Source organism: Leucoraja erinacea, chromosome 5 (assembly GCF_028641065.1).
Source record: "Leucoraja erinacea ecotype New England chromosome 5, Leri_hhj_1, whole genome shotgun sequence".
NCBI classification, from domain to species: Eukaryota; Metazoa; Chordata; class Chondrichthyes; order Rajiformes; family Rajidae; genus Leucoraja; species Leucoraja erinaceus.
In genome coordinates, this window is record NC_073381.1 from 83917262 (window position 1) to 83929064 (window position 11803).

Below are 11803 nucleotides of genomic sequence, written 5' to 3' on the forward strand. Positions count from 1 at the left end.
TGGGTTAATTGGCTGCTGTAAATTGCCCCCAGTGTGTGGGCGAGTGGTGGTGGCATCTGGGAGCAAGTTGAGGGGACTGTGGGGAGAATAGTCACAAGGAATGGGATTAATGTGATGATTCGCATGCAATCAGAAAACCAAATTTCTTCGACAGAATCTACAAAAACCAAATCTATTATAAAATGGAGCATCTTTGAGAAAACTAAGCCAAGAAAGACAAAAAAAGTTCTGCATGTCTCCAAAGACTCTTGGATGCACTGTAGTAAGCATTTTATCGAGATGCATCATAGAAACATCGAAAATAGGTGCAGGAGGAGCCCATTCGGCCCTTCGAGCCAGCACCGCCATTCATTGTGATCATGGCTGATCGTCCCCAATCAAGAACCCGTGCCTGTCTTCTCCCCATATCCCTTGATTCCACTAGCCGCTAGATCACAGCTTGGTTTGGGAACATTTCTACCCATAACGACAGGAAATTGCAGAGTTGTGGATGCAGTCCACTCCCATCACACAACCAGTGTCCCCTCACCCGACATCGACTCCATTTACACTTCATGCTGCCTCGGGAGAGCAGCCAACATAATCGAGGATCCTTTAGAGGACAATAGATAAAGGTGCTGGAGTAGGCCATTTGGCCCTTCGAGCCAGCACCGCCATTCAATGTGATCATGGCTGATCATCCCCAATCAGTACCCCATTCCTGCCTTCTCCCCATATCCCCTGACCGCTATTTTTAAGAGCCCTATCTAGGTCTCTCTTCAAAGCATCCAGAGAACCTGCCTTCACCGCCTTCTGAGGCAGAGAATTCCACAGACTCACCACTCTCTGTGAGAAAAAGTGTTTCCTCTTCTCCATTCTAAATGGCTTACTCCTTATTTTTAAACTGTGGCCCCTGGTTCTGGACTCCCCCAACATCAGGAACATGTTTCCTGCCTCTAGTGTGTCCAAGCCCTTAACAATCTTATATGTTTCAATGAGATACCCTCTCATCCTTCTAAACTCCAGAGTGTACAAGCCCAGCTGCTCCGTTCTCTCAGCATATGACAGTCCGCCATCCCGGGAATTAACCTTGTAAACCTACGCTGCACTCCCTCAATAGCAAAAATGTCCTTCCTCAAATTAGGGGTCCAAAACTGCACACAATACTAGGGCTCTGTACAACTGCAGAAGGACCTCTTTGCTCCTATATTCGATTCCTCTTGTTATAAAGGCAAACATGCCATTCGCTTTCTTCACGGCCTGCTGTACCTGCATGCTTACTTTCATAGACTGATGTACAAGGACCCCCAGATCCCGTTGTACTTCCCCTTTTGCCAACTTGACGCCATTTAGATAGTAATCTGCCTTCCTGTTTTTGCTACCAAAGTGGATAACCTCACATTTATCCGCATTAAACCCATCTGCCACTCTCCCCAACCTGTCCAAGTCACCCAGCATTCTCATAGCATCCTTCTCACAGTTCACACTGCCACCCAGCTTTGTGTCATCTGCAAATTTGCTAATGTTACTTTGAATCCCTTCATCCAAATCATTGATGTATTTTGTAAATAGCTGCAGTCGCACTGAGCCTTGCGGTACCCCACTAGTCACTGCCTGCCACTCTGAAAGGGACCCGTTAATCCCTACTCTTTGTTTCCTGTCTGCTAACCACTTCTCTATCCATGTCAGCACTCTACCCCCAATACCATGTGCCCTAATTTTGCCCACTAATCTCTTATGTGGAACCTTATCAAATGCTTTCTGAAAGTCCAGGTACACTACATCCACTGGCTCTCCCTTGTCCATTATCCCAGTTACATCTTCAAAAAATTCCAGAAGATTAGTCAAGCATGATTTCCCCTTCGTAAATCCATGCTGACTCGGACCGATTCTGTTACTGCTATCTAAATGTGCGGCTATCTCATTATTTATAATTGACGCCAGCATCTTCCCCACCACCGATGTCAGGCTAACTGGTCTATAATTCCCCGTTTTCTCTCTCCAGCCTTTCTTAAAAAGTGGGATAACATCCAATCCACAGGAACTGATCCTGAATCTATAGAACATTGGAAAATTATCACCAATGTATCCACAATTTCTAGAGCCACATCCTTAAGCACCCTGGGATGCAGACCATCAGGCCCTGGGGATTTATCAGCCTTCAGTCCCATCAGTCTATCCAACACCATTTCCTGCCTAATGTGGATTTCCTTCAGTTCCTCTGTCACCCCAGATCCTCTGGCCACTACTACATCAGGAAGATTGTTTGTGTCCTCCTTAGTGAAGACAGATCCAAAGTACCTATTCAACTCATCTGCCATTTCCTTGTTCCCCATAATAAATTCACATCATAATAAATTGAGAGGAGGTCATTCCCTCCTCTCAACTGTCAGACAGAGATACAGAAGTATGTGCCAATTCAGGAACAGCTACTTCCCTGCTGCTATCAGACGACTGAATGGTCCTCTCATAAGCCAAGGGTGTAATACCGGTCTCCTGACCACATTGTGAACCTGACATTATAACATAATATTCTGCACTCTAGTATTTTTCTCCAGGCACAACCTGTTGTATTTATGTATGGCTTGATTGTATACACGTATAGTATGGTTTGTCTGGATAGCAATCATACATTATTTTTCACTGTATCTCGCTGCCTACAAGGGTAAATCAATACCAATGTCATTAGTGGAACTGAATTGACCCTCTGCCGCCATCTGGTGGCCGTGGGAAGAACCTGCGAGAGATTTATTTGAGGTGCAGATCACGAAGGGGTCAAGTCACGTCAATTTTATTTCTATAGCACATTTAACAACAACTCTCGTTGACCAAAGTGCTTAACAGTAGTGCAGGCACTAACGTGCTACAAGACAGTGGTACATAAATCAACAATACATACATAAATACATACATACAGCGCTCCCTCAGAGGACATCAAGAAAGGTTTGAGAGTAGATATAAGTTTTAAGTCTAGGCTAAAAAGAGTTGATGGACGGGGCAGTTCTGATGGGAAGAGGCGATGCTGTTCCACAGTCTAGGTGCTGCAATCGCAAAAGCGCGGTTACCCCAGAGCTTATGCCTAGACAGTGGGATGGTCAGTAACCCCAAGTCGGCCGATCTGAGGGACCTGGAGGTGGTATGGTGGGTAAGCAGATTTGTGATATATGTGGGGGCAAGCCCGTTAAGGGCTTTGTATACATAAAGAAGGTGCTTGAAATTGATTCAGAACCGCACTGAGAGCCAGTGCAGAGAGGCCAGAATCGGGGTGATGTGATCCCTTTTTCGGGTGCCCGTCAGAAGTCTCGCAGCGGCGTTTTGGACCAATTGCAGGTGAGACAGGGATGATTGGCTGATGCCTGTGTAAAGAGAGTTGCAGTAATCAAGGTGGGACGAGATAAATGAGTGGATGATCTTTTCGACGTTGTTAAATTGGAGGAATTATTTTATTTTAGCTATCGTCCGAAGCTGGAAGAAGCTAGCTTTAACCACGGCATTGACTTGTTAATGACTGAGTAATGGGTGAGGCTTCCAAGGCTGCCTGCTATCGTTTTGATGGAGTCCGAGGGGCCGAGTAGGATGACCTCAGACTTACTCTTGTTTAGTTGGAGGAAGTTCTAGGCCACCCAACACTTTATATCCTCGAGGCAGTGGACAAGGCTGAGTAGATTTGATCGGTTGTTGGGTTTCAGGGGGATAGAGTTGTGAATCGTGTGCATAGCAATGGAAGGAAATGCTGTGCCTTTGAATGACTTGGCCTAAGGGGAGCATATACAGGGAGATGAGAATGGGGCAAGGATGGAACCTTGTGGAACCCCACAGCAGAGGCTAGCTGGGGAGGAGAAAGAGTTGCCTATGTTTGAAGAGAAACTCCTATCTTTGACGTAGGAGATGAACCAGCTCAGGGCAGTGCCATCAATACCCACCCCGTACCGGATTAGGATGGTGTAATCATCAAACAGCAACAGTATCAAAACAGTATCAAAAGCTGCGCTGAGGTCGAGAAGGAGCAGTATAGCACAGTCGCCGGAGTCAATGGTGAGAGGTAGGTCATTGTGTACCTTCAACAAGGCGGACTCTGTGCTGTGGTGGGCCCTGAAACCTGATTGGAAACTTTCCAGGATGGTATTTTGGTGTAGGTAAGGCATAAGTTGATTTAAAATTACCTTTTCAATGACTTTTGAAAGGAAAGGGAGTTTGGAAATAGTCTTAATCAGGAAAGGTCCAACATCCTTTCCTGCTCCTAGCAATCTGTGGTTCCAGATTGTTCTCTGGAATTCTCTTCCCCCGAGGGTGGAGTAGGCTGGGTCATTTCATATATTTAAGGCAGAGATAGATAACACATTAAAACATCTAGGAACTGAGGGCTCTGGGGAATGGCACAGAAGAGGAGCTGAGAGCAGCAGGAATCAGTTCCCCATCACACTGCCAGTGGTGGGGCAGGTCCAGTGGGCCATGTGGCCTACTTTCCTGCGTGTTTGTTGTGTATGCATTCTATTTACCAGAGCAGAACTGATTTTCTTTGGATTATTGGGCTTGCTCATCTAACTATTCAGATCAAAATCAGAACTGCAACAAGCTTGAACCTCCAGGCCAAGGGAGGTGCACCAACCTTTGCTTAATTCCAGCATGGAAATTGGGAGAGACGTAGGAAGACTAGATGCACACTCCATGTTCTTCCTGACATTACCCACTTCATAGAACCACTGTTGAGAACCAGGTTAACCTGGAATGTAGGAACATTTCCAATATTTCTGGGTCTGTTGGTGCTCAGCAAAAATTGTGGCCCCTCATTTGTTTGGTGGGATTTCCGTTCCTTCTAACACGATTCCAGAATGATATCCAGGCAAGGTCAACAGCGGTTCTGCGGTGGAGAAGCAACAGCGTTCGTGAGGCCTGCTTCCCCAGTGACTGTGCTATTTAAAGGGGCAGCACTCAAACAGGACCTGTCACCAAAACCACTGTCAAGAGGAACCCGAAACTGTCTGTGGAGAGTGGGGTCACGGACAATGTCTCTGCCGCGGGATCATTCTGTGGCTTCTCTCTGCTGCATTATGAAGGTCATCTAAACCCATCCACAGGTGAAGGGACAGAATGTGCTGGCATTTGACTGCATTTAACACTGCCCCAAAAAGGCAATCATTCATAAACTGCCCTTAGGTCCTTTCAGAGATCTTCATAACAACTTCCTAACAGGACTCTGGCTGATCAATATGATCATATTGAATGGCGGTGCAGGCTCGAAGGGCCGAATGGCCTACTCCTGCACCTAATTTCTATGTTTCTATGATCTGCATCCATGGTAAATATACCTCCAGCAGTCACCATTCTTTACCAGCTTGTGTAGGTCACTCTAATACCCAGAAGCCCTCTCCCAACCCCCTTCCACCATCATATATTTATCCATTGCATTACTTCACAGTAACAGGAAGAGTGCTGCTTGTATACAGGTTGGTCCCCTGTAAACCTGGCTACAAGGTTTTCCTACAAGACATGTCTCAGCACTTGGGGCTCAGTCTCAAGTTCAACAAAGTTCAGATAGCCAGTCTTTTCAGTTTACATTGTTTTCATGAATGGTCTCCACAGATTTGCTTAAGTATTTCCAACCATCCCCAGTTAATGAAGGGCTTGAATTCCTGCAGAATCATTTGTACAGTGGGAGGTCTTTAAATCCATAACTTCTACAGGGAATATCAGTTGTGGTGGGCGGTGAGAAAAGCTGTCATAAGCTCATCGATTAATTCTTCCAGAGGAGAATGCAGTAAATCAAAATCAAACTGCTGGTTTTAGAGGTACAAGTGATTGCAGATGTTGGAATCTTCACCCAATAAAAACAATGTGCTGAAGGAACTCGGTAGATCAGGCAGCGTGTGTGCAGGAAATAGACACATGGTGCGTTGGGTCAGAGTTCTTCAGACTGGCATTGGCAAGCTGAACTTACAAGTCATTCATCCAGTGGATAGTGTTGCCAGACCTGAGCGCACAGCTGCTCGAGTTTTTTTTAAATAGCTTGTTTATTTTACACCCATTACTATTTCCTTACCCCCTCTCCCTCCCTTCCCTCTTCCCCCCCTCCTCTACCCCAACCCTCTCCCTCCCACTTCTCTCCACCCCTTTCCTCTCACTTCGCCCCCCCCTCTTCTACCCCCTACCCTAACCCTCTCCCTCCCGTCTCTTTTCCACCCCTCTTCCACTTCCCTTTCCCCCTAAACCTCTCCCTCCCTTTTCCCTCACCTCTCTTCACCCTCCTCTCCCCCAACCCTCTTCAACCCACTCTCTGCCCTAACCCTCTGAGTCCCTCCCACTTCAACTCCCTCTGATCCCCTCTCCCACCCCTTCTCCCTCGCTCACCCCCCTCTTCCATCCTTCTCCCTCTCCTCTTCCCCAAACCCTCTCCCAACCCTCTCTCCACTCAACCCTCTCTCCACTCTAGCCCTCTCTCCACTCTAGCCCTCTCTCCACTCTAACCCTCTCTCCACTATAGCCCTCTCTCCAGTCTAACCCTCTCCCATCCCTCTCTCCATTCTAACCCTCTCTCCACTCTAGCCCTCTCTCCACTCTAGCCTTCTCTCCACTCTAGCCCTCTCTCATAGAAACATAGAAATTAGGTGTAGGAGTAGGCCATTCGGCCCTTCGAGCCTGCACCGCCATTCAATATGATCATGGCTGATCATCCAACTCAGTATCCCGTACCTGCCTTCTCTCCATACCCTCTGATCCCCTTAGCCACAAGGGCCACATCTAACTCCCTCTTAAATATAGCCAATGAACTTGCCTCGACTACCCTCTGTGGCAGAGAGTTCCAGAGATTCACCACTCTCTGTGTGAAAAAAGTTCTCATCTCGGTTTTAAAGGATTTCCCCCTTATCCTTAAGCTGTGACCCCTTGTCCTGGACTTCCCCAACATCGGGAGCAATCTTCCTGCATCTAGCCTGTCCAACCCCTTAAGAATTTTGTAAGATTCTATAAGATCCCCTCTCAATCTCCTAAATTCTAGAGAGTATAAACCAAGTCTATCCAGTCTTTCTTCATAAGACAGTCCTGACATTCCAGGAATCAGTCTGGTGAACCTTCTCTGTACTCCCTCTATGGCAAGAATGTTCTTCCTCAGATTTGGAGACCAAAACTGTACGCAATACTCCAGGTGTGGTCTCACTAAGACCCTGTACAACTGCAGTAGAACCTCCCTGCTCCTATACTCAAATCCTTTTGCTATGAAAGCTAACATACCATTCGCTTTCTTCACTGCCTGCTGCACCTGCATGCCTACTTTCAATGACTGGTGTACCATGACACCCAGGTCTCGCTGCATCTCCCCTTTTCCTAGTCGGCCACCATTTAGATAATAGTCTGCTTTCCTGTTTTTGCCACCAAAATGGATAACCTCACATTTATCCACATTATACTGCATCTGCCAAACATTTGCCCACTCACCCAGCCTATCCAAATCACCTTGCAGTCTCCTAGCATCCTCCTCACAGCTAACACTGCCCCCCAGCTTAGTGTCACCCGCAAACTTGGAGATATTGCCTTCAATTCCCTCATCCCGATCATTAATATATATTGTAAATAGCTGGGGTCCCAGCACTGAGCCTTGCGGTACCCCACTAGTCACTGCCTGCCATTGTGAAAAGGACCCGTTTACTCCTACTCTTTGCTTCCTGTTTGCCAGCCAGTTCTCTATCCACATCAATACTGAACCCCCAATGCCGTGTACTTTAAGTTTGTATACTAATCTCTTATGTGGGACCTTGTCGAAAGCCTTCTGGAAGTCCAGATACACCACATCCACTGGTTCTCCCCTATCCACGCTACTAGTTACATCCTCGAAAAATTCTATAAGATTCGTCAGACATGATTTACCTTTCGTAAATCCATGCTGACTTTGTCCAATGATTTCACCACTTTCCAAATGTGCTGCTATCCCATCTTTAATAACTGACTCTAGCAGTTTCCCCACTACCGATGTTAGACTAACTGGTCTGTAATTCCCTGTTTTCTCTCTCCCTCCCTTCTTAAAAAGTGGGGTTACGTTTGCTACCAGCCAATCCTCAGGAACTACTCCAGAATCTAAAGAGTTTTGAAAGATTATTACCAATGTATCCACTATTTCTGGAGCTACTTCCTTAAGTACTCTGGGATGCAGCCTATCTGGCCCTGGGGATTTATCGGCCTTTAATCCATTCAATTTACCCAACACCACTTCCCGGCTAACCTGGATTTCACTCAATTCCTCCAACTGCTTTGACCCGCGGTCCCCTGCTATTTCCGGCAAATTATTTATGTCTTCCTTAGTGAAGACGGAACCAAAGTAGTTATTCAATTGGTCCGCCATGTCCATGTTCCCCATGATCAACTCACCTTTTTCTGACTGCAAGGGACCTACATTTGTTTTAACTAATCTCTTTCTTTTCACATATCTATAAAAACTTTTGCAGTCAGTTTTTATGTTCCCTGCCAGTTTTCTTTCATAATCTATTTTTCCTTTCCTAATTAATCCCTTTGTACTCCTCTGCTGGTCTCTGAATTTCTCCCAGTCCTCCGGTATGCTGCTTTTTCTGGCTAATTTGTGCGCATCATCCTTCGCTTTGATACTATCCCTGATTTCCCTTGTTATCCACGGATGTACTACCTTCCCTGATTTATTCTTTTGCCAAACTGGGATGAACAATTTTTGTAGTTCATCCATGCAGTCTTTAAATGTCTTCCATTGCATATCCACCGTCAACCCTTTTAGAATTAATTGCCAGTCAATCTTGGCCCATTCACGCCTCTCCACTCTAGCCTTCTCTCCACTCTAGCCCTCTCCACTCTAACCTACTCTAACCATCTCTCCACTCTAACCCTCTCTCCACTCTAACCCTCTCTCCACTCTAGCCCTCTCTCCACTCTAGCCCTCTCTCCACTCTAGCCCTCTCTCCACTCTAGCCCTCTCTCCACACTAGCCCTCTCTCCACTCTCCACTCTAGCCCTCTCTCCACTATAACCCTCTCTCCACAAACCCACTCTAGCCCTCTCTCCACTCTAGCCCTCTCTCCACTCTAGCCCTCTCTCCACTCTAGCCCTCTCTCCACTATCCCACTCTAACCCTCTCTCCACTCTATCCCTCTCTCCACACTAACCCTCTCTCCACTCTAGCCCTCTCTCCACGCTAGCCCTCTCTCCACTCTAGCCCTCTCTCCACTCTAGCCCTCTCTCCACTAGCCCTCTCTCCAATCTAATCCTCTCTCCACTCTAGCCCTCTCTCCACTAGCCCTCTCTCCACTCTGGCCCTCTCTCCACTCTAGCCCTCTCTCCACTAGCCCTCTCTCCACGAGCCCTCTCTCCACTCTGGCCCTCTCTCCACTCTAGCCCTCTCTCCACTCTAGCCCTCTCTCCACTCTAGCCCTCTCTCCACTCTAGCCCTCTCCCCACTAGCCCTCTCTCCAATCTAATCCTCTCTCCACTCTAGTCCTCTCTCCCCACTAGCCCTCTCTCCACTCTAGTCCTCTCCCCTCTCTCTAACCCACTCTAGCCCTCTCTCCACTAGCCCTCTCTCCACTCTAGCCCTCTCTCCACTCTGGCCCTCTCTCCACTCTAGCCCTCTCTCCACTCTAGCCCTCTCTCCACTAGCCCTCTAACCCACTCTAGCCCCTCTCTCCACTAGCCCTCTCTCCACTCTCGCCCTCTCTCCACTCTAGCTCTCTCTCCTCTATATCTCTCTCCACTCTAGCCCTCTCTCCACTAGCCCTCTCTCCACTCTAGCCCTCTCTCCATTCTGCCCCTCTCTCCACTCTGGCCCTCTCTCCACTCTAGCCCCTCTCTCCACTAGCCCTCCTCTCCACTCTAGTCCTCTCTCCATCTAACCCACTCTAGCCCTCTCTCCACTAGCCCTCTCTCCACTCTAACCCTCTCCCCACTCTAGCCCTCTCTCCACTAGCCCTCTCTCCACTAGCCCTCTCTCTCCACTCTAGCCCTCTCTCCTCTAGCCCTCTCTCCACCCTAGACCTCTCTCTACTCTCGCCCTCTCTCCTCTCGCCCTCTCTCTCCACTAGCCCTCTCTCCACTAGCCCTCTCTCCACTCTAGCCCTCTCTCCACTCTCTCCCCCTCTCTCCACTAGCCCTCTCTCCACTCTAGCCCTCTCTCCACTCTAGCCCTCTCTCTCCTCTCTCCCCCTCTCTCCACTGGCCCTCTCTCCACTCTAGCCCTCTCTCCACTCTAGCCCTCTCTCCACTCTGGCCCTCTCTCCACTCTAGGCCCCTCTCTCCACTAGCCCTCTCTCCACTAGCCCTCTCTCCACTAGCCCTCTCTCTCCACTCTAACCCTCTCTCCACACTAACCCTCTCTCCACTCTAGCCCTCTCTCCAATCTAATCCTCTCTCCACTCTAACTCTCTCTCCACACTAGCCCTCTCTCCTCCACTAGCCCTCTCTCCACTAGCCCTCTCTCTCCACTCTGGCCCTCTCTACACTCTAGCCTCTCTCCCACTCTAGCCCCTCTCTCCACTCTAGCCCTCTCTCCACTCTAACCCACTTTAGCCCCTCTCTCCACTAGCCCACTCTAACCCACTCTAGCCCTCTCTCCACTCTGGCCCCCTCTCTCCACTCTAGCCCTCTCTCCACTCTAGCCCTCTCTCTCCATTCTGTCCCTCTCTCCACTCTAGTCCACTCTCCACTAGCCCTCTCTCCATTCTGGCCCTCTCTCCACTCTGGCCCTCTCTCCACTCTGGCCCTCTCTCCACTCTGGCCCTCTCTCCACTCTGGCCCTCTCTCCACCTCTCTCTCTCCACTAGCCCTCTCTCCACTCCACTCTGGCCCTCTCTCCACTCTGGCCCTCTCTCACTCTGGCCCTCTCTCCACTCTAACCCTCTCTCCACAATCTCCCTCTCTCTCTCACAACTCTAACCCTCTCTCCACTCTAGCCCTCTCTCCAATCTAATCCTCTCGCCCCTCTCGCCACTCTCCAACTAGCCCTCTCTCCACTCTGGCCCTCTCTCCACTCTAGCCTCTCTCCCTCTCTCCTCTCTCCACTCTAGCCCTCTCTCCACTCTAGCCCCTCTCTCCACTCTAACCCACTTCTAGCCCTCTCTCCACTAGCCCACTCTAACCCACTCTAGCCCTCTCTACACTAGCCCTCTCTCCACTAGCCCACTCTAACCCACTCTAGCCCCCTCTCTCCACTCTGGCCCTCTCTCCACTCTAGCCCTCTCTCCACTCTAGCCCTCTCTCTCCACTCTAGCCCTCTCTCCACTCTAGCCCTCTCTCCACTCTAGCCCTCTCTCCACTCTAGCCCTCTCTCCACTCTAGCCCTCTCTCCACTCTAGCCCTCTCTCTCCACTCTGGCCCTCTCTCCCACTCTGGCTCCCTCTCTCCTAGCCCTCTCTCCCTAGCCCTCTCTCCCCTCTAGCCCTCTCTCCACTCTAGCCTCCTCTCTCCACTCTGGCCCTCTCTCCACTCCCTAGCCCTCTCTCCACTCTAGCCCTCTCTCCACTAGCCCCTCTCTCCACTCTAGCCCTCTCTCCACTAGCCCTCTCTCCACTCTAGCCCTCTCTCCACTAGCCCTCTCTCCACTCTAGCCCTCTCTCCACTCTAGCCCTCTCTCTCCACTCTAAACCCACTCTAACCCTCTCTCCACTCTAGCCCTCTCTCCAATCTAATCCTCTCTCCACTCTAACTCTCTCCACTCTAGCCCCTCTCTCTCCACTAACCCTCTCTCCCCCCTAGCCCTCTCTCTCCACTCTAACCCACTCTAACCCTCTCTCCACTCTAGCCCTCTCTCCAATCTAATCCTCTCTCCACTCTAACTCTCTCCACTCTAGCCCTCTATCTCTCCACTAACCCTCTCTCC